Below are 26,081 nucleotides of genomic sequence, written 5' to 3'. Positions count from 1 at the left end.
TCTTTCCCAAGTGTATTAGCTGGGAGGTAGAACAGAAATGGAGCTGCAGGGACTTGGACCAATTCCCTCACAAGATGCTGGAACTGCAGGCAATGGCTTAGCCTGTTTCCCCACAGTACTGGGTCCCCACAATAAAACATTCTGAGTATTTTATGTATATGGATTTCTCTTCGTACTGAAGGTGTCAGTTAAGATGCCTTCATACCATACTGGTGTACATGGCCTTGATGCCTCCCTCTAACTCCTGACTCTAGCTTCCTGCACTGGTGGTTCTGCATCTAAATACTAGAGACAGATTATTTCCATCTTCTTAATATCTCAAACTGGCATTTACCCATAACATGTGATATTGAAATTGTAGCAACATACAGTAGAATATTTCTGAGTTTAAAATTTTCTTTAAAAAGAAAATGCTACTAGATTTGTTGAAGACATAATGTCCCATGAAATTAAGCAGTAACAAGAGGAGAGATATGTTTTATTTGACTCATATGAAGATGCTAAAGGAAATAAAAATCAGAGATAAAAAGTAGAGTAGTGACAACCAAGGTCTGTAGTGGAGAAGAATAAGGATTAAGTATCTGAGGCACACCAAGTTCTTCCTGAGATTAAGAAATTCTGTTCATGGATGGTGGTGATGGCTGCAAATTAATGTCAATATGCTTTATGCAACAGAAATGTATATTTTGAAAGGTCTAGTGTTACACTATACATTTTGTCACAGTATATAACCTCTTTTAAATAATTATTAACCAGAGTGCTCATCAATAAATATTGCTATGATTGATGCATACATTTATTTTTCATTATTGATTTTGAAGTGGCATGAAATAAGACAGTAGATAGTCAAAAGAAAAAAATTTGACAAGTCATATTTAGACTGGAAACACATAATTTTGTATTTGTAAAAAGTACAAATAGAATAATATACATATATGAGCAAAAGGTACAAATTATTTTTAAAATTACTTATTTATTTTTATTTTAAATGCACAGAAGAGAGAAAAGACAGAGATAGGCAAAACTTCTATCAACTTATTCATTCCCCAAATGCCCAATAAAACTAGGGTGGGATCAAGGTTGAAGTCATCTGGATCCCCATGAGGGTAGTAGGGACTTAAGTACTTGAGTAATCTGTTGCATCCTAGAGTTAGCATTGGCAGAAAGCTAGAATTGGAAGCAGAGAAAAGAATAAACCTACACACTCCAAATGTATTCAGGAGCAGCAGAATTAATATTTTTCAATGTTGCTATTGATTTTTTTTCCATTTTATTTCAAAGGGAAAAAAAAATATAAATTCCATTTTGTGATTCACTCCTCAAATGCTCGCTTCAGGTAGAGCTAGGCTAAACTAAATCCAGGAGTCTTGAGCTCAATTGGGTCTCCCTCGTGGATGAGATTAAATCAAGTATTTCAGCCATCATCCTCTGCCTCCTGTGATGTGCGTTAGCAGGATGACAGATGAGAAGCAGAGTACCAGGGATTAAATCAGGACTTTGATATGAAATGTGTGCATTCCTTTGTGCCAAATATCAACCTCTGCAGAGCATCTTAGCTACTGTGCCAAATCCTTAACACAGACAAAAGTTATAAAAACTGATCTCTGTCTTTTTCTTTATGTATCTTTCTCTCAATAGTGGAACACAAGCATCCCTTTAACTCTTGAATGCTTTCTTCCACTGGCTGTTCTGTGCCACAGTGTCTCAGGAGAGCTCAAAGCTTATCAATGAGCTAAATCACTGTTCCAAATTTTTTTACAAGAGCTATATTTTTAACATAAGAATTTGTTGTTTTTAATGAAGAGCAACTTCTACTCCTTTTAAATACTCTGTATAGGTATTATAATAAAAGAAAAAAGTAGCAGGATGTGGCACCAGATAAAATTAGATATGAGAAGAAGACCAGGAAAAATGGCATTTTGATAATATGGGTCAAGGCTAACTGGTAGTAATACCTTACCTAATCATAAGGGAAGAATAAACATTGTGGCTTTCATTTTAGACTTGTGTTTGAACATGCCAATTGGACAGCTACAAATAAGCACTCAACAGGGAGTAGAAACTGTGGTCTAAAGGCTATAGAAAAGGCCTAACTAAGCTGGAGAGAAACATGAGTATCAGACCACAGAGGGTTAAATCTGTCAAGGAAAACTGAAGGGAGAGATCAATGGGATGAATGACTGTAAGCAAGAGAAAGCAGAACCCAAGGAGACAGATAAAAAGCCGTCAGGTCAGAAGAGAAAAAGAGAAGAATTGTGAGAAGACCATGCAGACTAATTTCAAATATGGCAGAGAAAAATATTAAAAAGGTGGCAGGCATTCAGCCTAGTGTGTATAATGCCACTTAAGATACCCTTGTTCAGAGTGCCCAGGTTTGATTTCCAGCTCTGGCTCCTGACTCCTGCTTCTTGCTAATGCAGATGCTGGAAGGCAGTAGTGATGACTTCATTGGGTTTTTGTCACATACTGGGGTGACCAAGAATACATTCTTGGCCTCCGCCTCGACTGAATGAATGAGTGGATAAGAGTTCTGTACCTTTGGTATATTTTAGCCAATTTCTTTGTGTGTGTCTACCTCTAAAACACACACACACATACATATACATATATATACATACTTATTCTAAATATATATTTTATACATATATACATATATACAGGTATACACACACACACACACACACACACACATATATATATATATATATATATATATATATATATTCTAAATGGAAAAAGATTCAAGGAGGGCCATGGCTAGAGAACAGTCTTTGGCACTGATGACACTTTATTCTATTGGTAAGTGAGGAATTGTATTTAGGTTATTTTGAGTAGCTGAAAGTCCAAATGAAGAATGGGACTTTTGCCTGAGGACATAATTTTGGAAAGTATGCAGCACAATCTGTATCTGGAGGTCTGCTGACAGCAATGTATAAAGAGTTGTTCAAAAACCTGCAGTAGATTCTTTCCTCCAAACATTCTTGATCCATTTTGTGAATACAGCACAGCCTCCCAGAAACTATGGGGGTTCAATCACTATTTCAGCCATTTAAAAAACTGTAGTCTGGGGTGGTGCGCTAGGTTAATCCTCCACCTGTGTCTCCAGCATCCCATATGGGAACCAGGTTCTAGTCCCAGCTGCTCCACTTCAAGTCCAGCTCTCTGCTGTAGCCCAGGAGGGGAGGGTGGCCCAGGTCCTTGGGCCCCTGCACCCATGTGGGCGACTGGAAAGAACCTCTTGGCTGCTGGCTTCGGATCTGCACAGCTCCGGCCATTGTGGCCATTTGGGGAGTAGACGAATAGAAGGAAGACCTTTCTCTCCGTCTCTACCTCTCCATCTGTAACTCTACTTCTCAAATAAAATAAATAAAATCTTTTTAAAAAATGTTGTCTGAATGTGTTTTAGCACTGGGTAATTTCTATCACTGCAGAAAGCCAAGCGTTTATTTACATGTTGGTACTAAACCACTCTCCACCATATCGTCTTTAGAACTAATAAGGCCTCTTTAAACTTCATATCACACAAGAATTTAGCAAATTCTAGGTTTCAAATCAAATCATGAAACAAATAGGTCTTTGTTTTTGTATCAGAAAAACAAGAAAACAATTTGCCATCAGTTACAAGCTCTGTCTTACAACCATAAAATACTTGACTTGGCTTATGTAGTCTATAATGTTGAATTACACATGAATTATATTTATTGTTTCATTTTAATTGACAAACTCCCCATAAGCTAGTAAAATACAATGTAAGCAAGTTTAGGAACAAATACATAAATAACTTATTGGATATGAACTCATTTCTTGTCCTTGGAAACATGTATAGGTCTCTAGAATTATATCTGAAAAAGATGAATGGAGCAGTTATGAGAGAACTGGTCAGGTTTTCTCATAGATTCTGTTGTGCTAAGCAAGATGACCGAAATGAATGGAAAGGGTCAGCACTGTGGCAGAGTGGATAAAGCTGCCACGTGCTATGCCAGATCCTATGTGGGTACTTGTTTGAGTACTGGCTGTTCCACTTCTGATCAAGCTCCTTGCTGGTGTGTCCAGGAAGGCAGTGGAGGATGGCCCAAATCCTTAGGCCCCTGCAATTATGTGGGAGACCCATATGAAGCTCCTGGCTTTGGCTTGGCCCAGCCCTAGCCATTGTAGCCATTTGGGACTTGAACCAGTGGATGGAAAATCTCTGTCTCTCTCTCTCTCCTTCTTCTCTCCTTCTCTGTAACTCTGAATTTCAAATAAATGAATAATTTTTTTTTTGACAGGCAGAGTGGACAGTGAGAGAGACAGAGAGAAAGGTCTTCCTTTTGCCGTTGGTTCACCTTCCAATGGCCGCTGCGGCCAGCGCAATTTGCTGATCCGAAGGCAGGAGCCAGGTGCTTCTCCTGGTCTCCCATGCGGGTGCAGGGCCCAAGCACTTGGGCCATCCTCCACTGCACTCCCGGGCCATAGCAGAGAGCTGGCCTGGAAGAGGGGCAACCAGGACAGAATCTGGCGCCCCGGCTGGGAATAGAACCTGGTGTGCCGGCACCGCAAGGCGGATTAGCCTATTGAGCCACGGCGCCGACCACGAATATCTTAAAGGATAAAAAAAGAAATGATTGGACAATAGGAAATTCATTACCTGGAGAGAGAAAATCAATCAGCCCTGCTGCACAGGAATAGCACTTTACCTATGAAAAGGGGCAGCAAAGATCTGCTTGAAACAGAATCTACAATTCTGTTAATTAGTAGAGTTTAAACACAAGTTACTGTTATTTTAGTGCAACTATTTGCTGCCACCTATTTTGTTTAAACAGTGATTATAAAAAAAAAATTTTTAAGGATAATGTTCAAATAAATTGTAGTATACCATGGAAAGAAATATTATGCTGTCACTAAAATCTGCACTAAATGTTATTTTGGTGCTATTAACTATTTTTTCAAAGATTTTATTTATTTATTTGACAGGTAGAGTTACAGACAGTGAGAGGTAGAGACAGAGAGAGAGAGGTCTTCCCTCTATCTCTATCTCTATCTCTCTCCCCCCCTTCTCTGCAACTCTTTCAAACAAATTAATAATCTTTAAGAAAAAATAAAGCGCAGTTCATTCAATTTTTTAAATATTCTTTAAGGTAGCCAAATGCCATATATTCCCTGTTTGCAGATTCAGGAATATAGTGATACTCCCCATCCTACCCTCCCTCATACCCATGCACTCACTTTTCTTCCTCTCTCTCCTATTCCAATTCTTAATTTTCTTTTTTTTTTATTTTTAGTTTTTGACAGGCAGAGTTAGAGAGAGAGAGGGACAGAGAGAAAGGTCTTCCTTTTGCTATTGGTTCACCCCCCAAGTGGCCACTACGGCCGGTGCACTGCGCCGATCTGAAGCCAGGAGCCAGGTGCTTCCTCCTGGTCTCCCATGTGGGTGCAGAGCCCAAGCACTTGGGCCATCCTCCACTGCACTCCCGGGCCACAGCAGAGAGCTGGACTGGAAGAGGAGCTACCGAAACAGAATCCAGCACCCCAACTGGGACCAGAACCTGGGGTGCTGGCGCCGCAGGTGGAGGATTAGCCTAGTGAGCCATGGCACCAGCCCCAATTCTTAATTTTCATGAAGATCTATTTTCAATTAACTTTATACTCATAAGATTAATGCTACACTAAGCACTAAGTAAAGCGTTTAACAAACAGTATGAAAAAGGGGGCTGGTGCTGTGGCGCAGTGTATTAACACCCTGGTCTGAATTGCTGGCATCCCATATGGGTGATGGTTCTAGTCCCGGCTGCTCCACTTTCTATCCAGCTCTCTGCTATGGCCTGGGAAAGCAGTCGAAGATGGCCCAAGTCCTTGGGCCCCTACACCCACATAGGAGACCCAGAAAAAGTTCCTGGCTCCTGGCTCAGATGGGCGTAGCTCCAGCCGTTGCGGCCATCTGGGAGGTGAACCAGCAGATGGAAGACCTCTCTCTGTCTCTACTTCTCTCTGTAACTCTGTCTTTCAAACAAATAAAAAAAAGAAAAAAAATAGTATGAAAAAGAAAAAAACAAGCAAACAAACAAAAAAGGCTGTTTCTCAACACTTGAGATAAGGGCTGTAAACAATCATCAAATAAAAAATAGACTCATGCTAAATTTGTATAGTGCTTATGATTGTCAAGAATGAACAACAAGGGGCCAGTGCTGTGGCGTAGCAGGTAAAGCTGCTGCCTGAAGTGCCGGTATCCCAAATGGGTGTTGTTTCAAGTCCCTGCAGCTCCACTTCAGATCCAGCTCTTTGTTACAGCCTGGGAGAGCAGAAGATGGCCCAAGTTCTTGGGGCCCTGCACCCACGTGGGAGACCCAGAAAAAGCTGGCTCCTGGCTTCAGATTGGCCCAACTCTGGCTGTTGTGGCCATTTGGTGAGTGAAGCAGGGGATGGAAGATCTCTCTCTCTCTCTTTCTGCCTCTGCCTATTTCTGCTTTCAAATAAATAAATAAAAAACTTTAAAAAGCAAAAAGAACGAATCATCAGGGCCACCATTGTCATAGTAGATAAAGCTGCCACCTGCCCTAAAGGCATTCGGATCTGGCTGAAAAGCCCATGAGAGTATTTCAGGCATGAAAAGCCAAGACACTCTGGCAAAAGATCTCTGTGAGTGAGATCCCAGTGGAAAGAACAGGTCTTCAAAGAAGGAGGTACCTTTCTCTGAAGGGAGGAGAGAACCTCCACTTTGACTATGACCTTGTCTAAACAAGATAAGAATTGGAGAACTCAGAGGGCTTCCATAGCCTTGGAAACTCATGACTGGAGCATAGGGAGATTACTGATGCCATAGACAGGAGTGTCAATTGGTAAAGTCAACAACAGGAGTCACTGTGCACTTACCCCTCATGTAGGATCACTGTCCTTAATGTGCTGTGCATTGAGATTTAATGCTATAACGAGTACTCAAACAATATAGTTCACTTTGTGTTTCTATGGGGGTGCAAACTGTTGAAATCTCTACTTAATGTATACTAAACTGATCCTCTGTAAAAAAAAAAAAAAAAAAAAAAAAAGAAAGAAAGAAAGAAATTATCAACTCCCAACTTGACTCACACTGGGATTAAACATGACAATAGGTCTGATCTGATTTCATCATCATTTAAAAAAAATCATCTATTATTTTTCACTTTATGTTTCTGTGTGGGAGCAAACTGCTGAAATCCTTACTTAATGTATACTAAGCTGATCTTCTGTATATTAAGATAATCGAAAATGAATCTTGATGTGAATGGAAGGGGAGAGGGAGTGGGAAAGGGGAGGGTTGTGGGTGGGAGGGACGCTATGGGGGGGGAAGCCATTGTAATCCATAAATCGTACTTTGGAAATTTATATTCATTAAATAAAAGTTAAAAAAAATAATTGGAGTGTGTTAGAGAGTGGTGTAGAAAGATTCTCATATATGAGAGGTTATCTCCACTGCAGGCCACCCCTTCAAGATCCTTCCAAAAAGAAATATTTCCCAGTTCCTTGCCTATCCTTCTCCATTCACTCACACCTCCTTCTCAAAGTTCATATAAAACTTCCAATATCAACTAGGCTTTGGTAGCTTACAGATGAGATTAAGCAACATATCTCAAACCTTGATCCCTCTGGGCAAAGCATCAATAATTCTTGGTCATGCAAAGACAGGTCTCCACCTTTCTGAGTCTTCTTTTCCTCTATTGTGAAGCCCTAGTGTGTCGCTCCCCCTCTTCATGGAGGAACGACACAGGACCCTGCGCTGTTCTTTTGTCTGCTCGGCCCTCCCCGGGTTTGCTGCTGGTTCTTCCCGGGTTGGCTACCGACCCTTCCACCTCCATGGAAGGGCGGTTCCCCCTAGCCACTTTCCCCACTTCCGCGGGGGAGCGGCACACCGCCGGCCGGCTCTCTCGGGGGCTGCACAGGTGTTCCTCTTAGATGTTCCTCTTAGATGTTCCTGGTGCATGTTGTCTCTCTCCTCCTTTATAGTCCTCTTCCACCAATCCCAACTCTGCTACCCACATGCCGAGTACGCTGCTCTCCTCCAATCAGGAGCAGGTCCTGCTGCTTATTGGTTGAACTGGAGGCAGCTGTGTAGAAGCTGTTTCTTCCTCTCCCAGCGCCATATTGTGGGAGAGCAGATGCATAGAATAAGTCTTAATTCCAGTAACTTAGTCTAGTCCGAGTTGCTCCCAGTTGCTCCCCACACTAGTGAGAGTGTGTAGGCCACAGGGATATTCTCTCAGGTGCAATTTTATTCATGGAGTTTACTCATTCAGCTCAATCTACTTTCCTAGAAAGGTCACCATGCAATTCTCTCATATTCCTCACAGAAACCACTGTCTTTGAAAATTAGATTATTTTAAAGATTTTGTTTATTGGCCGGCGCCGTGGCTCAATAGGCTAATCCTCCACCTTGCGGCGCCGGCACACCGGGTTCTAGTCCCGGTTGGGGCGCCGGATTCTGTCCCGGTTGCCCCTCTTCCAGGCCAGCTCTCTGCTATGGCCAGGGAGTGCAGTGGAGGATGGCCCAGGTGCTTGGGCCCTGCACCCCATGGGAGACCAGGAAAAAGCACCTGGCTCCTGGCTCCTGCCAGGATCAGCGCGGTGCGCCGGCTGCAGCGGCGGCCATTGGAGGGTGAACCAACGGCAAAGGAAGACCTTTCTCTCTCTGTCTCTCTCTCTCACTGTCCACTCTGCCTGTCAAAAAAAAAAAAAAAAAAAAAGATTTTGTTTATTTATTTGACAGGTACAGTTACAGACAGTGAGAGAGAGAGAGACAGAGAGAAAGGTCTTCCTTCCATTGGTTCACTCTCCAAATGGCCACAATGGCCAGAGTTATGCCAATCCAAAGCCAGGAGCCAGGAGCTTCCTCCTGGTCTCCCATGCGGGTGCAGGGCCCAAACACTTGAGCCATCCTCCACTGCCTTCCCAATGAGCTAGACTTCCCAGAGAGCTGGACTGGAAGAGAAGCAGCCAGAACTAGAACTGGCACCCATATGGGATGCTGGTGCTACAGGCAGAGGATTAACCAAGTGAGCCATGCCACCGGCCCCTGAAAATTAGATTTTATATAAACTTATGCAAACTCAAATAAAAATACTCTGCAGGACACAGGAAAGCACCAGAAAGTTCTGTTCTGAGGAGGCATCACAAAACCCCACAAATACAACTGCCCCATCGTATGAGAGCTTGCACACACTTCACAGTAATTTTCCTGAAAATTTGTGATATTACATTAATGTTGTGAATGGTCACATGCTACAGTTGTATAAATCTATGCCATATAGGTCAGTTACAGGATCCACGATGGCTGAGTTCAAACTAGACTCAAAGCACACACCTTACTCATGCAACCTGCAGATTTCTTTGCCACATTGCCATCTCAGATTGACCACATTTGTGGAGCTTCCTGTAAGAACTGTAAGAACTGTAAGAACACAAATCTCCTGGCAGAGCACCCACATCTGACAGCTTAATCACCTGAAATGTAAGCCATGCTGCACATTCTCTGGGCTTCAGATCTGAGGATCAAATGCCAGTATGGCCTTCCTCACAGACTGAGGCCTATGGCCTGCAACTCAATGTAAGATTTCTCCCAACTGAGAACCATGCATGTTTCTGTTCCTAATAAGTGAACTCCCCAGTAACCCCTGTTGCCTGCTGGGATTAATTGTCAACCCAGAAAGCATCCTCCAGGGTTAGAGACTCCGTTTGGTGTCTATGGAGCAGAATCAGAAGAACTTCAGGTCTGGAATTCCGTGGAGGAGGGCAGGAGTGGGCAAATGACCCATGTTTAGAAGGAACCTGAAAAAACCCTTTCCACACTTCTGTGGCGGTGATGCCATGACTGGGGAAGACTACATTTCCCACAAGCCTCTGCACTCCTCTACTTGGAAAGGAAGGATGATTTGTATACCTCCTGGGTATTCAGCCTTGCTATGACATGGTACATCTGAATTCATTTCCATCCATGTGCTAACCGGAATGAATTCTGATGGATTTGGCTTGACAAATTCACATTTGAAAGCAACCTGCTATGAATTGAGAAATTTAAATGGGGGTACAGTGTTGGATGATAACTGTCACAACTTTTTTCTTTTTTTTTTTTTTGACAGGCAGAGTGGACAGTGAGAGAGAGAGACAGAGAGAAAGGTCTTCCTTTGCCGTTGGTTCACCCTCCAATGGCCGCCGCTGCAGCCGGCGCACCGCGCTGATCCTGGCAGGAGCCAGGAGCCAGGTGCTTTTTCCTGGTCTCCCATGGGGTGCAGGGCTCAAGCACCTGGGCCATCCTCCACTGCACTCCCTGGCCACAGCAGAGAGCTGGCCTGGAAGAGGGGCAACCAGGACAGAATTCGGCGCCCCAACCGGGACTAGAACCCGGTGTGCCGGCGCCGCTAGGTGGAGGATTAGCCTAGTGAGCCACGGCGCTGGCCAACTGTCACAACTTTTGATGTTACCAGTCACAGAGGGGAGGGTGGTTGCAGGAACGAGTTGCGTGGTTTCTATTCCTCAGCTTAGTATAGAAATACAAAGCCAGGAAACAGCTTGCAAAGAGGCAGAAACTTCTATTTGACAGAAAAGAAACATTTATATGATTGAAAAGTGACAGAAAAAGCATCTGGTCTGAGGAGACCAGGAGGAGTGCCTGAATGGGACACTGCCTTTTTGGAAGTGTCCTGGATTTTTAAGGCATTGCTCTTTTCATTGGGTCATTCTGTGGAGGTGTCCATTGGACAGGGGTTTCACATCCTATATGGTGATTGTCTTGGGGTTTATGGAGACAGCGGGTGTCTCCTGGAGACTGTCCATCTCCTTAGAGGCTCAGGCCCCTCCTCTGCTAGCTCTGGGTGAAAGAATGCACCCACCCTGAAAGTATGATTAAAAGCCACAAGGTCACACATGTGGCATAAGAAGCTATTAGCAGTGAGATGCCAGTTAGTCCAGAAACACACTTTCCAGCCACAGCTGACAGCCTGCTTGTGAGTGACATTCTATGTATGTCTAAGGGGCCCACAGCAACCCAGCCGCACTGGAAATCCTCATTTATTTTCATTTTTAATTCTGAAAATTAGAGTTGTAAAACATTCATCTACTTGTTACAGGTGCTTGTTTAAAGCATCAGTAAAGAAATAATACGATACATAAACAAGAAATAAATATTGCTGTGGAAACTCATATGTAACCCTTTAACAAAGATACTTTCCCTCATCTACTGAATGTATCCAGAAAGTATATTCCAGAATTGGGAAAACTATTCTAGTGCATGAATTAAAATAAAATAATGGGTCTTCAGGTGAATACATTTCAAATTCATTGTGCAAAATTCCAATGTCTGATAATTATGTATAAGCTCCTGAAGTTCTTTTTCCTCTCATGTATCCATCCACCTAATAAATATGTGCTTTAGATCTGAGAGCTGGACCTGAACCTTTACTTCCATTAGAGGATTGATGCCACCATCTAAACAAAGAGGTCAAAAGAAGGGATCCAAGAATCACAAAGGCTCCACTGCTATTGGTGCTCCCACTCAAATGCGGTGTTCAGAGTTGATATGGGCTTGAGTAGGGGTTGGTGGCATTTACTGACTCTGGGCCCACAGTCTATTTCAGTTTTCTCTATGCTTAAGGTATGATTACCCCGCTCACATTCCTAAGTCTTCTCTAATCCTGCCACTGCCTCTCACTGACTGCTCTGCATGTGCAGAAACCTCAGTCTTGAGCTTCCAAGCCTAGGTACCTCCTCAAATCATAGAGACAATTGGGCCTTGAAATGTATATCTCAAAGTCATATTTCTTTAAATAGAAAGTTTTGAACTTGCATGAATCAAAGAACCAGCTTGTCACCATGAAGTAGTGTGTCCTCAAGTCCTTCCTCTGGAATTTTTCATCCTGGTCATTACAAAACTCTCAAAAATTCTCAATAGAAGCTGCTCCTACTGGCACTGAAAATAAGGATTCCATAAGACTTCCTGAGAGGATTAAACATTGGAAGACCATCCTCATTGACAGCTGGCTAATCTTGACTCATTCTTCTTTTTCTTCAGTATGGTTTCCATATAATCTCTGTAGTGCATTATTTTGAGCACTGAGAAAGTGACAAGAGTTTGAGTAACTAATTTGTGCTGATTGCAGAGGAATAAATGGTCCCGTGGTAAAGGTAAAGGAAGTGATGGCCAGAGAGTGGATGGACTAATTAGGACACTCAGGAGGATTTTGACCTGAGATTAGTCGTTTCATCTCTAGTAGTTACTTATTTAGTTGAAAAGCAGAGAAAGGGAGACAGAGAAACGGGTCCCTTCCTTCTGTTTGTACACTTCCCAAATGGGTGCCACAGCCAAGTCTGTATCTAAGACAAAGCCAAGAGTCAGGAACTCCATTTGATTCTTCTACTTGGGTGGTAAGGGCTCAGTTACTTAGACCATCTTCTACTGCCTGCCCAGGAACATTAGCAGGCATCTGGATCAGAAGCAGAGTAGCCAGGCCTCAACCTGATCCTACAATGTGGGATGCCTGCATCACAGGCAGTGACCAAAACTACTCTATCACAAGGCTAACGCCTAAGGTTGGTCTTTTCTGACACCACTACTAAAATATCTAATCAGGTACCTGTGTGTCTGACCTTTTTTTTGGGGGGGTATTAATTTATTTTGTAAATGTAATCTTTAATAAGACACGCAGACAAGATTAATGTCATCTCTCCTATAATACCTTGATCTTAAAACAATCATCATCATTATCCATCTAGTTTATATTACATTTATATCCATAACCACATATAAATATGTTGTGTAACTTACAGAAGTAAAATTTTATGTGGATTTGAGATTTAAATACTGTATTACAAAAATATGAAAAATTAAATACATCCTTTGTACAATTTCAGAAATCATATAACTTCTTAAAAACATTTATTTTTCTTCATTTAAAAGTCAGAATTAGAGAGAGAGAGAGAGAGAGAGAGAGAGAGAGAGATGGAGATCGTATCCCCAACTGTCTGCAATATGCAGGGCTTGGCCAAGATGAAGCCAGGAGCCTTGAACTCCATCTGGGTCTCCCATGCCAGCTGTAGCAGCCCAAACAGATGGGCTATCTTCTGCTGTTTTCTCAGATGCATTACCAGAGAGCCTGATAGAAAGTGGAGCAGCCAGGAATTAATTCAGTGCCCATATGGGATTCTGGCACTTCAGGAAGTGGCTTAACCCATGGTTTCACATTAGTCCCTCACATAACCTTTAAAAAAAAAAAAAAAGAACATAGAGTTACATCAAGAAAAAGAGACACAGAGATAGAAATCTTGTATCTTCTGGTTCATTCCTAAAATGGCTGCAATGGCCAGGGCTTGGTCAAGAGAAGCCAGGAGCCAGAAGTTCCATCCAGATTCCCCTTGGTGGGGAGGGAGTTCCTCAAGTATTTGGACCATCTTCTGCTGCTTTCCCAAGCACATTGGCAGAGAGATGGGTCTTAAATAGAACAGCCAGGCAATGAACCAGCGCTCAAATAGGATGCCAGCATCACACATAGCAGCATCACCCACTATACCACAATGTTGGACCCTTATAAAGTTGTTTATGTAGCACGAAGATGATAATATAATTCACTTATCATGCAATTCAGTCTGACAATTTATAATCACCCAAAAGAAAAAAGGTGAGGTGAATCTATTGCTGAAGATGTTGCTTTAGGGTTGGCGCTGTGGCACAGTGGGTACAGCTGCCACCTGCAGCATCAGCATCCCATATGGGCACCAGTTCGAGTCCTAGTTATGCCACTGCTGATCCAGCACCCTGTCAATTTTCCTGGTAAAGCAGAAGATGGCGCCTGCACCCATGTTGAAGACCCAGAAGCTCTGTGTCCTGGCTTTGGATCAGCCCAGCCCTTAACATTGCAGTCATTTGGGGTGTGAATCAGCTGACGAGATCTCACACTCTGTCTCTCTCTGCCTCCCCCCTTCAAACAAATAAGTAACTCTTAAAAGTAACTCAGGAGGCAGGTGTTGCGGCCTAGTAAGTGAAGCCTCCGCCTTAGGCACTGGCACCCCATATGGGCACTGGTTCTAGACCTGCCTGCTCCTCTTCTGATCCAGCTCTCTGCTATGGTCTGAGGAAACAGTAGAAAATGGCCCAGATTCTTGGGTCTCTGCACCCATGTGGAAGACCTGGAAGAAGCTCCTGGATCCTGGCTTTGGGTTGGCACAGCTCCAGTCATTGTGGCCATTTGGGGAGTGAACCAGTGGATGGAAGACTTTTCTCTCATCTCTCCCTCTCACTGTCTGTAACTCTATCTCTCAAACAAATAAATAAAATCTGAAAAAAGTAGCTCAAATAAATAAATCTTAAAAAAGCAAAAGATACTTCTTGGGACACACACATCCCAGAATGCCTGGATTTCATTCCCAGCTGCATTCCTAATTCCATATTTCTGCTAATGCCCACCTGGAACCACATCAACCATAAGTAAAAAACTCAAGTAGTTAAGAAAATTTGAGCCATATTGGAAACCTAGATTGAGTTCCCAACTCTTGGTTTTGCTAAATTATTTAAAATTAATTGGCTAATCATTTAGAAATGGAGGGAGAGAGAGAGAGATAGAAATTTCCCTTTGACTAGATAGCTCTGCCCAATGCCCCTAACATTTAGGGCTGTGGCAAGCCCAACATGGTTGAGGAATTCCATCCAGGTCTCCAGTATGGAAGGCAGAAATTCAAGTCTGCCTTCATCTGCTGCCTCCTTTGCACATTAGCAAAAGAATTCACAGTATTCGATATGAATTGAAAGCACAATAGCTAGCGCCTCACCCAGCATGCTGATATGGGACATGGGCATCCTGATCAATGGCTCAGCCTGCTGCACTGCCATGCCTGCCTTAGTCGCTCCCAGGTTTAAGTTAACTCAGCCTCACTGATGTGAGCATTTTGAGAGTGAACCAGCATGAGGGGGTACACCTATCTTCCCCCTCTCCTTGCTTCTAAAATTAACAAAAGGAATTGATGTTGTGACACAATAGATCAAGCCACCCTCTGCAATATTGACATCCCACTGTGCCTTGGGATTCTGAACTCATGTGGGAGACTAAAATGAAGTGTTGGCCTCCAGCCTTCCAGCCACAACCATCGAAGCCATTTGGAGAGAGTGAACCAGCTGATGGAAGATCTTTCTCTGCCTCTCTGTAATTCTGCCTTTCAAACAAATAAATAAATGTAAAAATAAAATAAACACAAATAAATAAGTAAAAAAGTACTCTTTTGCTTTTCTTCCATGTCCCCAACAATCTGAAACTAAAGCCACTACAAATATGCTGTTTGTATAGATTTGTCTACTCTGGATGTTGAGTGTAATAGAAGATCCAAGTGTTCTGCCCAGTATAGAGCCTCTGTCACTTGAGTGGGATTGAGCCCTATCTCTAAGATGTATTTATATAGAACATAATTCTGGCATCAGGTAGCTGCAGATAGGAAAAATCAAGGTATCTTTCTCTTGGGTCTGGCGCTGTGGTGCAGTGGGTTAATGCCCTGGCCTGAAGCACAGGCATCCCATATGGCCGCCAGTTCAAGACCTGGTTGCTCCACTTCCTATCCAGCTCTCTGCTATGGCCTAGAAAAGTAGTGGAGGATGGCCCAAGTCCTTGGGTCCCTGCACCCGCATGGGAGACCCAGAAGAAGCTCCTGACTCCTGGTTTTGGATTGGTGAAGCTCCGGCTCACGGCTATTGGAGAAGGGAATCAACCAACAGAAGACCTCTCTCTCTCTGCCTCTCCTCTCTCTGTGTAACTCTGACTTTCAAATAAATAAATAAATCTTTAAAAAAAAATAAAGATGTCTTTCTCCCCAGGTGGCAGCTCCCAGCAAGGGGAACCCTATGTTTCCCATTGTTCCTGTATGGAGAAGTTTCCTTCTAAGTCAGGGCAGGGGAGAGAGGGGAGAGGGAAATCAGGTCTAGATTTAAATAGTACTACTGAGTCCCTCTGCTTTTAGCAAATCTTACATTTTCATAATATTTATGTGCTAAATGTATTTGGGACCATTTCTAGAAACTTTGCAGGGATATTTCTTTATTATTTCTTTTTTTTTATTATTGGACAGATAGAGTTAGACAGTGAGTGAGAGAGACAGAGAGAAAGGTCTTCCTTCCATTGGTTCACTCCCCAAATGCCCACTATGGCTGGCTCTGTGCTGATCTGAAGCCAGGAACCAAGTGCTTCCTCCTGGTCTCCCATGCGGGTGCAGAGGCCCAAGCACTTGGCCATCCTCCACTGCCTTCCCAGGCCACAGCAGAGAGCTGGACTGGAAGAGGAGCAACCAGGCAAGAACCTGGCACCCATATGGGAGGCTGATGCCGCAGGCAGAGAATTAACCTAGTGAGGCACGGCACCAGCCCTTCTTTATTATTTTTTAAAGTTATTTTGATTAATTCTACTGAAGTGAGGGTCCACACAACTACTCATACTGTTATGTCAGAATTCTTTCTAGGAAACTTACAGCTTTATTTTTTGATTGCTCAGTGAATTATTAATTATGTTTATAATTGACACCTAGTAAAGGCATATCAGCTAAAAGGAATTAAACTCAAATATCGTTTAAATGACTCATATGATTATTTATGTACCTTATCGACTTTGCAGATGTTATGAAGATCTGTGTTATTATAATGTAATTTTTCTATTTCAAATCCTGTAAGTCATCCCCATTCTCATGAAATTAGTGATAATCAGTGCATGAACTGACAACACACTGATAATAAACTTAAAGATACATTGAACAACAAGTGACTACCAAATGCTGAAACCTCACTATGATTCACTATATAGCTAATTTAGTAATCTTACTGAGGAAATTAGGTGCATTTAAAATATTGTCTTCATTACTAATTCTAAATCTTTTTTAAAGGACTGACATCTGTCCTTCTAAAATTACTCCAAACACTTTAAAGAGATGAATCCCCTTCAAAGTCATCCATGAAGAAAGCCTTGTCTAGATTCCAAAATTGGAGTGAGTCAGCAGAGAGATCTCTGTCTTTCAAATATAAAACTATAGACCAATATGCCTGATGATTATAGACACAAAATTTTCATAAGACTAGCTATCCAAGTCCTACAGCAAATAAAAACCAATTAGGATGTGTCCTGGGGATATATGGGATAGTTAAATGCATGCAAACCAAAAAGAAAATAAATCACATCAACAGGATGATGGATAAAATCATTAGAATTATCTCAATTGGGGTAATTAAAGCATTCAAAAACTAACATCAGTTTATGAAAAAATTGTGAGCAACATATTTTTAGAAGGATTATACCTCAATACAGTAAAGCATGTATATGACTAACCCATATCTAACATTCTCCAGAATGGCAAAGAGCTGAAAGCATTTCATTCAAGATCTGGCCCAGACAAGAATGCTGTGTCTCACCACTGTTATTCAATATTGCACTGAAAGTTTGGACCAAAAAAGTAGGCAAGTGGCAGAAAGAAAAGGCTGCTAATAGGAAAGAAGAAAGCAAATTATGTGCTGTTTCCAGATGACACGATTCTATATACAGAGAAACCAAATGACTCTACCAAGAGACTTTTGCAACTAATCAATGGATTCACCAAAGTTGCAGGATACAAAATGAACACAGAAGAATCAGGAGCACTTTTGTATCCAAAGTGAACTCACTGAAAACTATAAAAACAATTGGATTCACAACAGCTGCAAGGAAACAAAAGACCTTGGAATAAATATAACCCAGGATGTGAAAGACCTCTACAAGAAAAAATTTACAAATAGTGATGAAAGGAATTGAAGATAAAAGGTTAAAAACTGCCATCAGAACATCACTAAAATTCTTCATAGTATTACACAAAATGAACTTAAAAATAATATGGAACTGGGGTCAGCATTGTGGCATATCATGTAAAGTCCCCATCTGAGATGCTGGTATCCCAAATGTGCTCTGGCTTGAGACCTAAGTGGTCCACTTCCGAGCCAGCTCTCAGCTAATGGCCTGGGACAGCAATGGAAGGCAGCTCAAGTACTTGAGGCCCTGCCACCCACAAGGGAGGCTCAAATGAAGCTCTTGGCTCCTAACTTCCATCTGGCCCAGGCCTGGCCACTGTGACCATTTGAGGAATGAATCAACAGTTGGAAGATCTCTTTCTGTCTCTCCCTCTCTTTCTCTAATATCCAGACTTTCAAATAAATCAATGTTTTGGAGAATTAGTATTGGGTCAAAAAGTCCCTCAAACAGCCAAAGCAATACTGAAGAACAGCATTCTGGTATCACTACAATATCTGAATTCAAGACAGATATTTATAACAGATAGTATACTATAATATCTGTTAATACATATATAACAATATATATAATTATATTATATACATATTATTACATGTTGTATATTACATATTATTTATTGTGTCATATATTATATGTATTACTTTATAATTATAACAGATATTGTAACCACTGGCATTTAAACAGATAGACCAATGGGACAGAATAGAGGTCTCAGCAAAAAACCCATACATCCACAGATAATTTACATTTGACAAATACTCCAAAAATACACTAAAGAAATAAATCTTTTCAGTAAATGGTCCAGAGGAAACTGGGTATTCATACGCAGAAGACTGAAAGGAGACTGCCCCAACCTTACCTTAAACAAAAACAAATTTAATCAATGATCTAAATGTAAGACATAAATCTCATAAAGAAGAAGGGGAATTCTATACAACATTGACGTAAACAATAGCTTTGGATAAGATCTCAAAAGTACAGGCAATAAAAACACAAATATATAATTTTGATATCAACTAAGAAGATTCCTAAAACCAAAAACAAAAATATAAACAAAACAGCCACCAAAATGAAGATATAACCAATTGAATGAGCTAAAACATTTGCAAACTATGCATCTGACAAAGGACTGAGACACAGAATAGGTATGGAACTGGAAAAACGGCATAGTAGCAACAAAAAACAATATAGTTAGCTGGAAAAAGGATTTGAATAGGGGCCAGTGCTGTGGTGTATCGGGTAAAGCCTCCTTCTGCAGTGCCTGCATCCCATATGGGCACTGGTTTGAGTCCTGGCTGTTCCACTTCCGATTCAGCTCTCTGCTATGACCTGGAAAAGCAATGGAAGATGGCCCAAGTCCTTAGGCTCCTGCACCTTTGTGGGAAGACCAGAAGGAAGCTCCTGGTTCCTGGCTTCAGATCTGCACACCTCCAGCCATTGAGGCTTTCTGGGGAGTGAACCAGCAGATGGAAGACTTCTCTCCCTCTCTCTCTCACTATACCTCTGCCCCTCTGCAACTGCCTTTCAAATAAATAAATAAATCTTTAAAAAATTAAGTGAAGATACAAAAAGGAATTCACTTTGTTTGTTTCTACATAATCTACCAGAAAAAAAGTCATTGGGTGTCGCTCCCCCTCTTCGTGGAGGAACGACACTAAACCCTGCGCTGTTCTTTTGTCTGCTCGGCCCTCCCCGGGTTTGCTGCTGGTTCTTCCCGGGTTGGCTACTGTCCCTTCCACCTCCGTGGAAGGGCGGTTCCCCCTGCCACATTCCCCACTTCCGCAGGGAAGCGGCACACCGCCGGCCGGCTCTCTCGGGGGCTGCACAGGTATTCCCCTTAGATGTTCCTGGTGCATGCCGTCTCTCTCCTCCTTTATAGTCCTCCTCCGCCAATCCTAACTCGGCTGCCCACACGCCGAGTACGCTGCTCTCCTCCAATTAGGAGCAAGTCCTACAGTTTATTGGCTGAACTGGAGGCAGCTGTGTAGAAGCTGTTTTCTTCTCTCCCAGCGCCATATTGTGGGAGAGCAGATGCATAGAATAAGTCTTAATTCCAGTAACAGTATAGTCCGAGTTGCTCCCCACAATTGGGCCCCTGCACCCATGCAGGAGACCAGGAAGAAGCTCCTGACTCCTGGATTTGGATCGGCGCAGCTCCAGCCATTGCAGCCATCTGGAGAATGAACCAGCGGATGGAAGACCTCCCTCTCTGTCTCTACCTCTCTCTGTAATTCTGTCTTTCAAATAAATAAAATAAATCTTAAAAAAATAAAGTGATAAGTGAGAAAACTAGGGAAACTTTATAAACAAAGACAGGCATGGGTGCTGGGTGGAGCAGTTTATACACCACTTCTGATGACCACATCCCATATCAGAATGTCATGTTTGAGTATAGCTATCCCAGTTCTGATGCACTTTCCCTCTAATGCATGCTGTGGCAGGCAGAAGTTCATGCTTCTAGTATTTGGATCTCTGCCACACATGTGGGAAACCTGGAAGGACTTCTTGGCTCCTGTGCTCAGCCTGAATTAGCCACAATTGTTGCAGGCATTCAGAGACTGAAACATTAGATATAAGATCATTCTCTTCCTCTGTTTCTAGATCTTTTTCAAACAAATAAAAATCAGTAAGACTTTTAAAAAGAATTATAATAAAGGGGAATCAATTTCAAATATGCTGCATATTACTCCAAATACAGCAATCATCATCTTAAATGTGTATTAACTAATTACTCCAATTAAGAGACTGACACAGTTCATTTAAGACCAAGACCCAACTTTGGATCATCTACAGGAAAATTATTTAAATTTAAAGAGACACGGAGGGGATTTGAGGCCATGTTGCTCAAAGGAGAATAAATTTCAATTCCATAGGAAGAATAACTTCAAAATGTATATTGTACAACATAATAATAGTTAATAGCAATGTGTTCTAAGGAAAATAATGAAGAATTTAGATTTTAAGTGTTCTCGCCACAAAAAAGGCATATGATATTTTATATATATCAACTGAAGATACATAAATATATTTTAAAGGCAAACATAAAGACATAGACTAAATATAAAAATAAGTACCATGCAGCCCCATGAAGATGCCAGTGGAAAGCAAGTATTGGCTCTTTCTGATGCCCTGTTCCCGTTCTGATGTTGTTTAGGGATCCTACCCAGAGTCATCTCATTAACATAGACTTAGCTACCATCTGAAATGTGTGTGTTAGGCAGGAACAGAGCCAGGCCTACCATTCAGGAAATTCCAGAGGTCTTAGGATCTCTGAGCCAAAAATGACAAAGTCAAATAAAGTTTTTATTATACCAGGCATGAAAATAATCTCAAATTTAAACTTTCTCAGCCAACAGAAGCTGATCTTCCTAGACATTCAAAATTGACAAATTATACTCTGATTAAACCAAATCTGTGGATGCAAAATGCATGTGCATTTGCTTTTCAAATCTGGCACCACTTAGCTAGGTCAGGTCTTTCTTTACCTTTACAAAAGATTTCCTTTCTGCATAAGGCAGATAGAACCTAGAGGGCATAACTCATTTCTGTCCTGCCCCTTCAATATCAGCATCAAATTAGCTGACACTAATATGTCCCCCGAGGTAGGAACTGCACTTGGGAGAAGAAATTTTAGTGTCCCAATGGGTTAGCAACATTGATGGAGGGTATACAGTAGATACCATTTGCCTTGGAGACATCCAATGTCCCCCTTCTTACTCCTGTTCTTTAGGAAGAAACAGCCAGGGGCTGGCACTCACCTGATACTCCTAGGGATCTGGCCCCTGGAAAATCTGTCATCACCCACAACTCAGGACAAGGGAAAGAGAGGCGTGTGTTAGGGAGACATTGCCCTGTAAAGCTTCCAAGAGGATTCTCAAACTGATGACATTTTAATAAGATGTCTGCATTTAAGGGAGATAAGAAGAAATGTACAGTATTTTAAAAAATGTATTTTTATTTGACAAGTAGGGCTGCAGAGACAGTCACAGAGAGATCTTCCACTAAATGGTTCACTGCTCACATGCATGCAAAGGCCAGGGCTGGCCCACGTTGAAGCCAGGAGGCTGGAATTAAATCAGATCCTCCTATGTGGGTGATTGGGACCCAAGTACTTCAACCATCCCTGCTTCTTCCTCAGGTGAGCATTAGGTTGGAAGCAGAGCTGGAATGCAAACCAGGGCTCTCTGACAGGGACTGTGGGAGTCCTAGGAACATCTTAACCACTACTACAAATACCCACTCCAAACAAAATTTCTTTACACTTGGGTGTCAGGTAAGCATTCTTGGCTTTCCTCTAATATGATAGGTTCATAGACAGAAAATAAGTGTTTTAAAGAGTTAAGAAATTTCCTAGTGGGGAAAAAAGACAATACTATTTTAGCAATAGTATTTTAACTGAAACTGAATGAAATATGCCATAAAGAAAATCACTGATGCTGTTGTGAACTTCAAGGAGCAGTTAACATTTGGCAAAGTGGGAGAAGATTTGGACATTTACTGATTTTTTGTTTGTTTTTAAAGATTAATTTATTTATATGAAAGGCAGAGTTACACAGAGGCAGAGAGAGAGCGAGAAAGAGAAAGAGAGAGAGAGAGGGGGGTCTTCCATCTGCTGGTTTACTCCCCAAATGGCTGAAATGACCAGAGCTGGGCCAATCCAAACCCAGGAGCCAGGAGCCTGGAGCCTCTTCCAGGTCTCCCACTTGAGTGCAGGGGCCAAGGATTTGGGCCATCTCCAAGTGCTTTCCCAGAGGAATTAGCAGGGAGCTGGAGCATAGGTGGAGCGGCCAGGACTAGAAACTGTACCCATTTGGGATACCAGCACTGCAGGCAGCGGCTTTACTCACTATGCCAGGGAAATGGCCCTGAGATTTTTTTTTAGGGGGGGGGGACAGGCTTCATACTCTTTATTGAACATGGTTTATCCCTCTGAAACTCTTTGTGGATGGCTACGTGGCACAGCCGGTTAACACCCTGGCCTGAAGTGCCAGCATCCCATATGCGCACAGGTTCAAGACCCGGCTGCTCCACTTCTGATCAATCTCTCTGCTATGGCCTGGGCAAGCAGTAGAAGATGGCCCAAGTGCTTGGGCCCCTGCACCCATGTGGGAAACCCAGAGGAAGCTCCTGGCTCCTGGTTTCAGATCGATGCAGCTCCAGCTGTTGTGGTCAATTGAGGAGTGAACAATCGAATGGAAGACCTCTCTCTCTCTCTCTCTCTCTGCCTCTCCTCTCTCTGTGTAACTCTGACTTTCAGATAAATAAATAAATCTTTTTTAAGAAAAAAAATAAACTTACAGGGATTTTTAATTCCAAGTATAAGAATTTAATCTACAGGACCAAGTGGGATATTCCAAGCAATGATTAGGCTCAATCCATTCATATGATTAATGGACTATCTCCAGGGGGTCTGCTATAGAAGCCACTTTGCACTGGCCACACCAGCACTCCGTTTACTTGGCCACATGGTCTCTGCGGCACCCCAAGCCTCTGCCAACAAGAAGCCATCGCTAGATGCTGCCTCACAACCTTGAGCAGAACCTTGAGTCAAATAACACCCTTTTTTCATAATTTACCCGGTTTGAGATCTTGTGTTATTATTAACATAAAGCGACGCAGGGCCCTAGGAAGAGCTACACTGAAAGGACCGGGTTACTGACATTAAACCTTGTTTGCAATTCAGGAGACTCCGGTCATCCCTAGAGAGAAAGGTGGGACAGAGGACCCGCAAGTCAGCTTCTCACCCATGACAGCCAGATCTGAAGTCTGAATTCGAAGTCCTTCCTGTCCTCATCAACAATGTCGGCGGATTCGGGGCTCCAGAGCTGAGCCACCGTCACTGCAAACAGGGCCAGGACAAGACCCTCAGGGCTCCGGCTGTGGCCCAGCTCACATCCTGCGGGCCTGAGGGGACTGGACCTCACTCACCATTTTCCAGCTTCTGAGGAGTCCTGGTCCTGAGGTCTCCGTAACAGGGAGCGGAAAGGCTGACCACGGGAGGCCGCGACCAGGAGCAGAGCCGGGAAGCCAAGAGCAGCGGAGCCCAGAAAGAAGATTCACACAGCATTGCCCAGGCCAACCTGCTTGGGTAGTTCACACAATGGCGCGCACTTATGGCGTCAGAGGAGACGCAGCCAATCAGATGCAGCCTGCGGGCCTTTCTTGGGACTGTGCTGTGTTGCGGGAATACAGTGGGCACCCTGGGCTCAAGTGTGAAGCTGTCTCTCCTTTTCCTGGGACACGACACTGCCACAGCAGAGGGCGCCGACACCTTCCAGACCATCTCCTGAGCTACTTCCCTGTTCCATTGTCTGTGATCCTGTGAGTTGGGGCTCCTAATAAACGTTTCTATGAGTTACAATATACCCAGTGTTTGGGTTCTAGGTCTTTTCTTTATATTCTTGTTTTATTTTTCTGTGAGTTTGAGATTTTTAGTACTGATTTGAAACGGTTGAGTATTATTTCTTGGTCTCACTGATCTTTATTTGTTTCCTAGTCTGTATTTTGTCCTTCAAAAATGTTGTCTATTTGTTTTTGTTGTGCCTAGTAACACCTTTCATTGTATATATTGCCCTTGAACCTAAGAATCTTGCTTAACCCTCTCATCAGTTTCTATTTGGTTATGTTCTTTTATATATATTAAAATCTTCTTGGTGAAAAATTGACCCTTTTACCTAATATTTCCTGTTCCTCACTCAATTTCCATGACTATACCTCCAGAACAATGTCGATGAGACAGAAGGAGAGGTAGATCCTGCTCAAGTTCTTCCCTGTTCCATTCAACCTATATCAGGGCTCCTTCATCACCAACACTTCTTTCTACAGAGTAACTTTTGCCCCACCCTGGAATGACATCATTTCTTGTGTTTCCCACTTTTGGCAGTTTTGGGTACCACCCTGTGTCTTTCCAAAAGCTGCTGCTTCTGTCAGGTGTCTATGCTATTTACCTGTACCCTGTGTCTTCCTTTTGTCTCTGGGCCCCTGTGAATCCAATCCAGCCCACTATCTGCATCCCAGTGGTCTTATATATTGTCACATCAGTTGTGCCTCAAATGTCCCCATTTGTGTGACAATTTGTTTATCTATTCATTTACTGCAGGGCATCTTGGTTTCATACCTGTGAAATCCAATATGAATAAAACTACTGCATTTATGTTCAAGATGGATAGTGTGGAATATGTATTTTCACATCAACTGGGTAAATCGATATGGGAATCTTTGCTGCACTGTATGGTGATACTATTGAAGACTTTACAATCACACCTCCAGATGTCTTGTAAAGTACCATTATACATTCTGACCAATAATGAATGTGATTTTTTTCTATATTCTTGTCAATTTTACACTGCTGTGTTAATTTATTATATCATCTCAAAATATTTAGTGCATCCATCTTATTGCTGGTTTAATTTGATTTCTTTCTTTACAGTCCTTTCCCTCATCTCATAATTTTATGTGCTTTTTTTCTATTCAGCATATAATCAATGTAAAGACAATTCTTCATTAATTTGCTGTTTTTAAATTTGATAATTTATCACCTCATTGGTGAGTTCTACAAAGTCTTCATTAATTTTGCATTCAATGACTGCTGCTATTGTTAAATATTTGTTTATTTATTTATTTATTTGAAAGGTCAAGTTACAGAGAGGAAAAGACAGAAAGAAATACCTTTGACCCACTGCTTCACTTCCAAAATTGCTGCAATGGCCAGGATTGGGTTGATTCAGTAGCTTCATCTCCATTTCACTCATGGATACAGAGTTCTAAATACTTAAGCAGTCCTCCACTGCTTTTCCATATATATTAGCAGGGAGCTGGATTGGAAATGGAGCATTCAGGACATAAATGCTGAATGGCATAGCATCAGCACTGATGAATGGCATAGCAATCTGTGGCTTCACCCAATATCCTATAATACCAGCCCCATATTTTTGCTAATATTCTCTCCCAGGATAAGATGTATCTTCCATTATTTTATAAAATGCTTTTTGAATATAAGACATTTTTAATTTAATAGAATACATGTTACGTGACCAGCATTGTAGCAGAACAGGTAAAGTCTTTGCCTGCGGTTTTGGCATGCCCTGTGGACACTAGCACGAGTCCTGGCTGCTTCACTTCTATTTCAGCTCACTGATAATGGCCTGCAAAAGCAACCAAATATGACACAAGTGTTTGGGCCCCTATCACCTATGTGAGAGACCTTGATGAAACTCCTCACTGCTGGCTTCAGCCTGGCCAAATGCTGGTTGTTACAACCACTTGAGGAATGAACCAGCATATGGAAGAAATCTCTCTTTCTTTCTCTCTCCATCCCCCTCTATCTCCCTCTGTGTG

The 26,081-nt window shown here is 42.2% G+C and overlaps 1 long non-coding RNA gene across 8 annotated transcripts in view; it reads right to left on the bottom strand.

Moving 5' to 3' along the window:
- LOC103345341 (uncharacterized) overlaps positions 1-24,127 on the bottom strand; it is a 189,552-nt gene extending 165,425 nt beyond the window's left edge. For 2 of the 8 annotated variants that reach the window (XR_016222240.1, XR_016222246.1), the window contains exons 1-2: positions 23,673-23,806; positions 23,489-23,583 (exon numbers count right to left, since the gene is read on the bottom strand). This is a non-coding gene — a long non-coding RNA (uncharacterized LOC103345341). Of the gene's footprint in view, positions 1-12,880; positions 13,200-18,824; positions 19,074-21,502; positions 21,647-23,488; positions 23,584-23,672 lie in introns of those variants that run through there. The other 6 variants (XR_016222243.1, XR_016222242.1, XR_016222247.1 and 3 more) reach the window with 6 other exon arrangements.
- Between the last annotated feature and the right edge of the window lie 1,954 nt (positions 24,128-26,081).

The sequence above is a fragment of the Oryctolagus cuniculus genome, chromosome 1 (genome assembly GCF_051225735.1).
Source record: "Oryctolagus cuniculus isolate XC-2025 breed Fujian yellow rabbit chromosome 1, ASM5122573v1, whole genome shotgun sequence".
NCBI classification, from domain to species: domain Eukaryota; kingdom Metazoa; phylum Chordata; class Mammalia; order Lagomorpha; family Leporidae; genus Oryctolagus; species Oryctolagus cuniculus.
The sequence above is the reverse complement of the archived record's forward strand: the minus strand, read 5'-3'. Positions and strand labels throughout refer to the sequence as shown.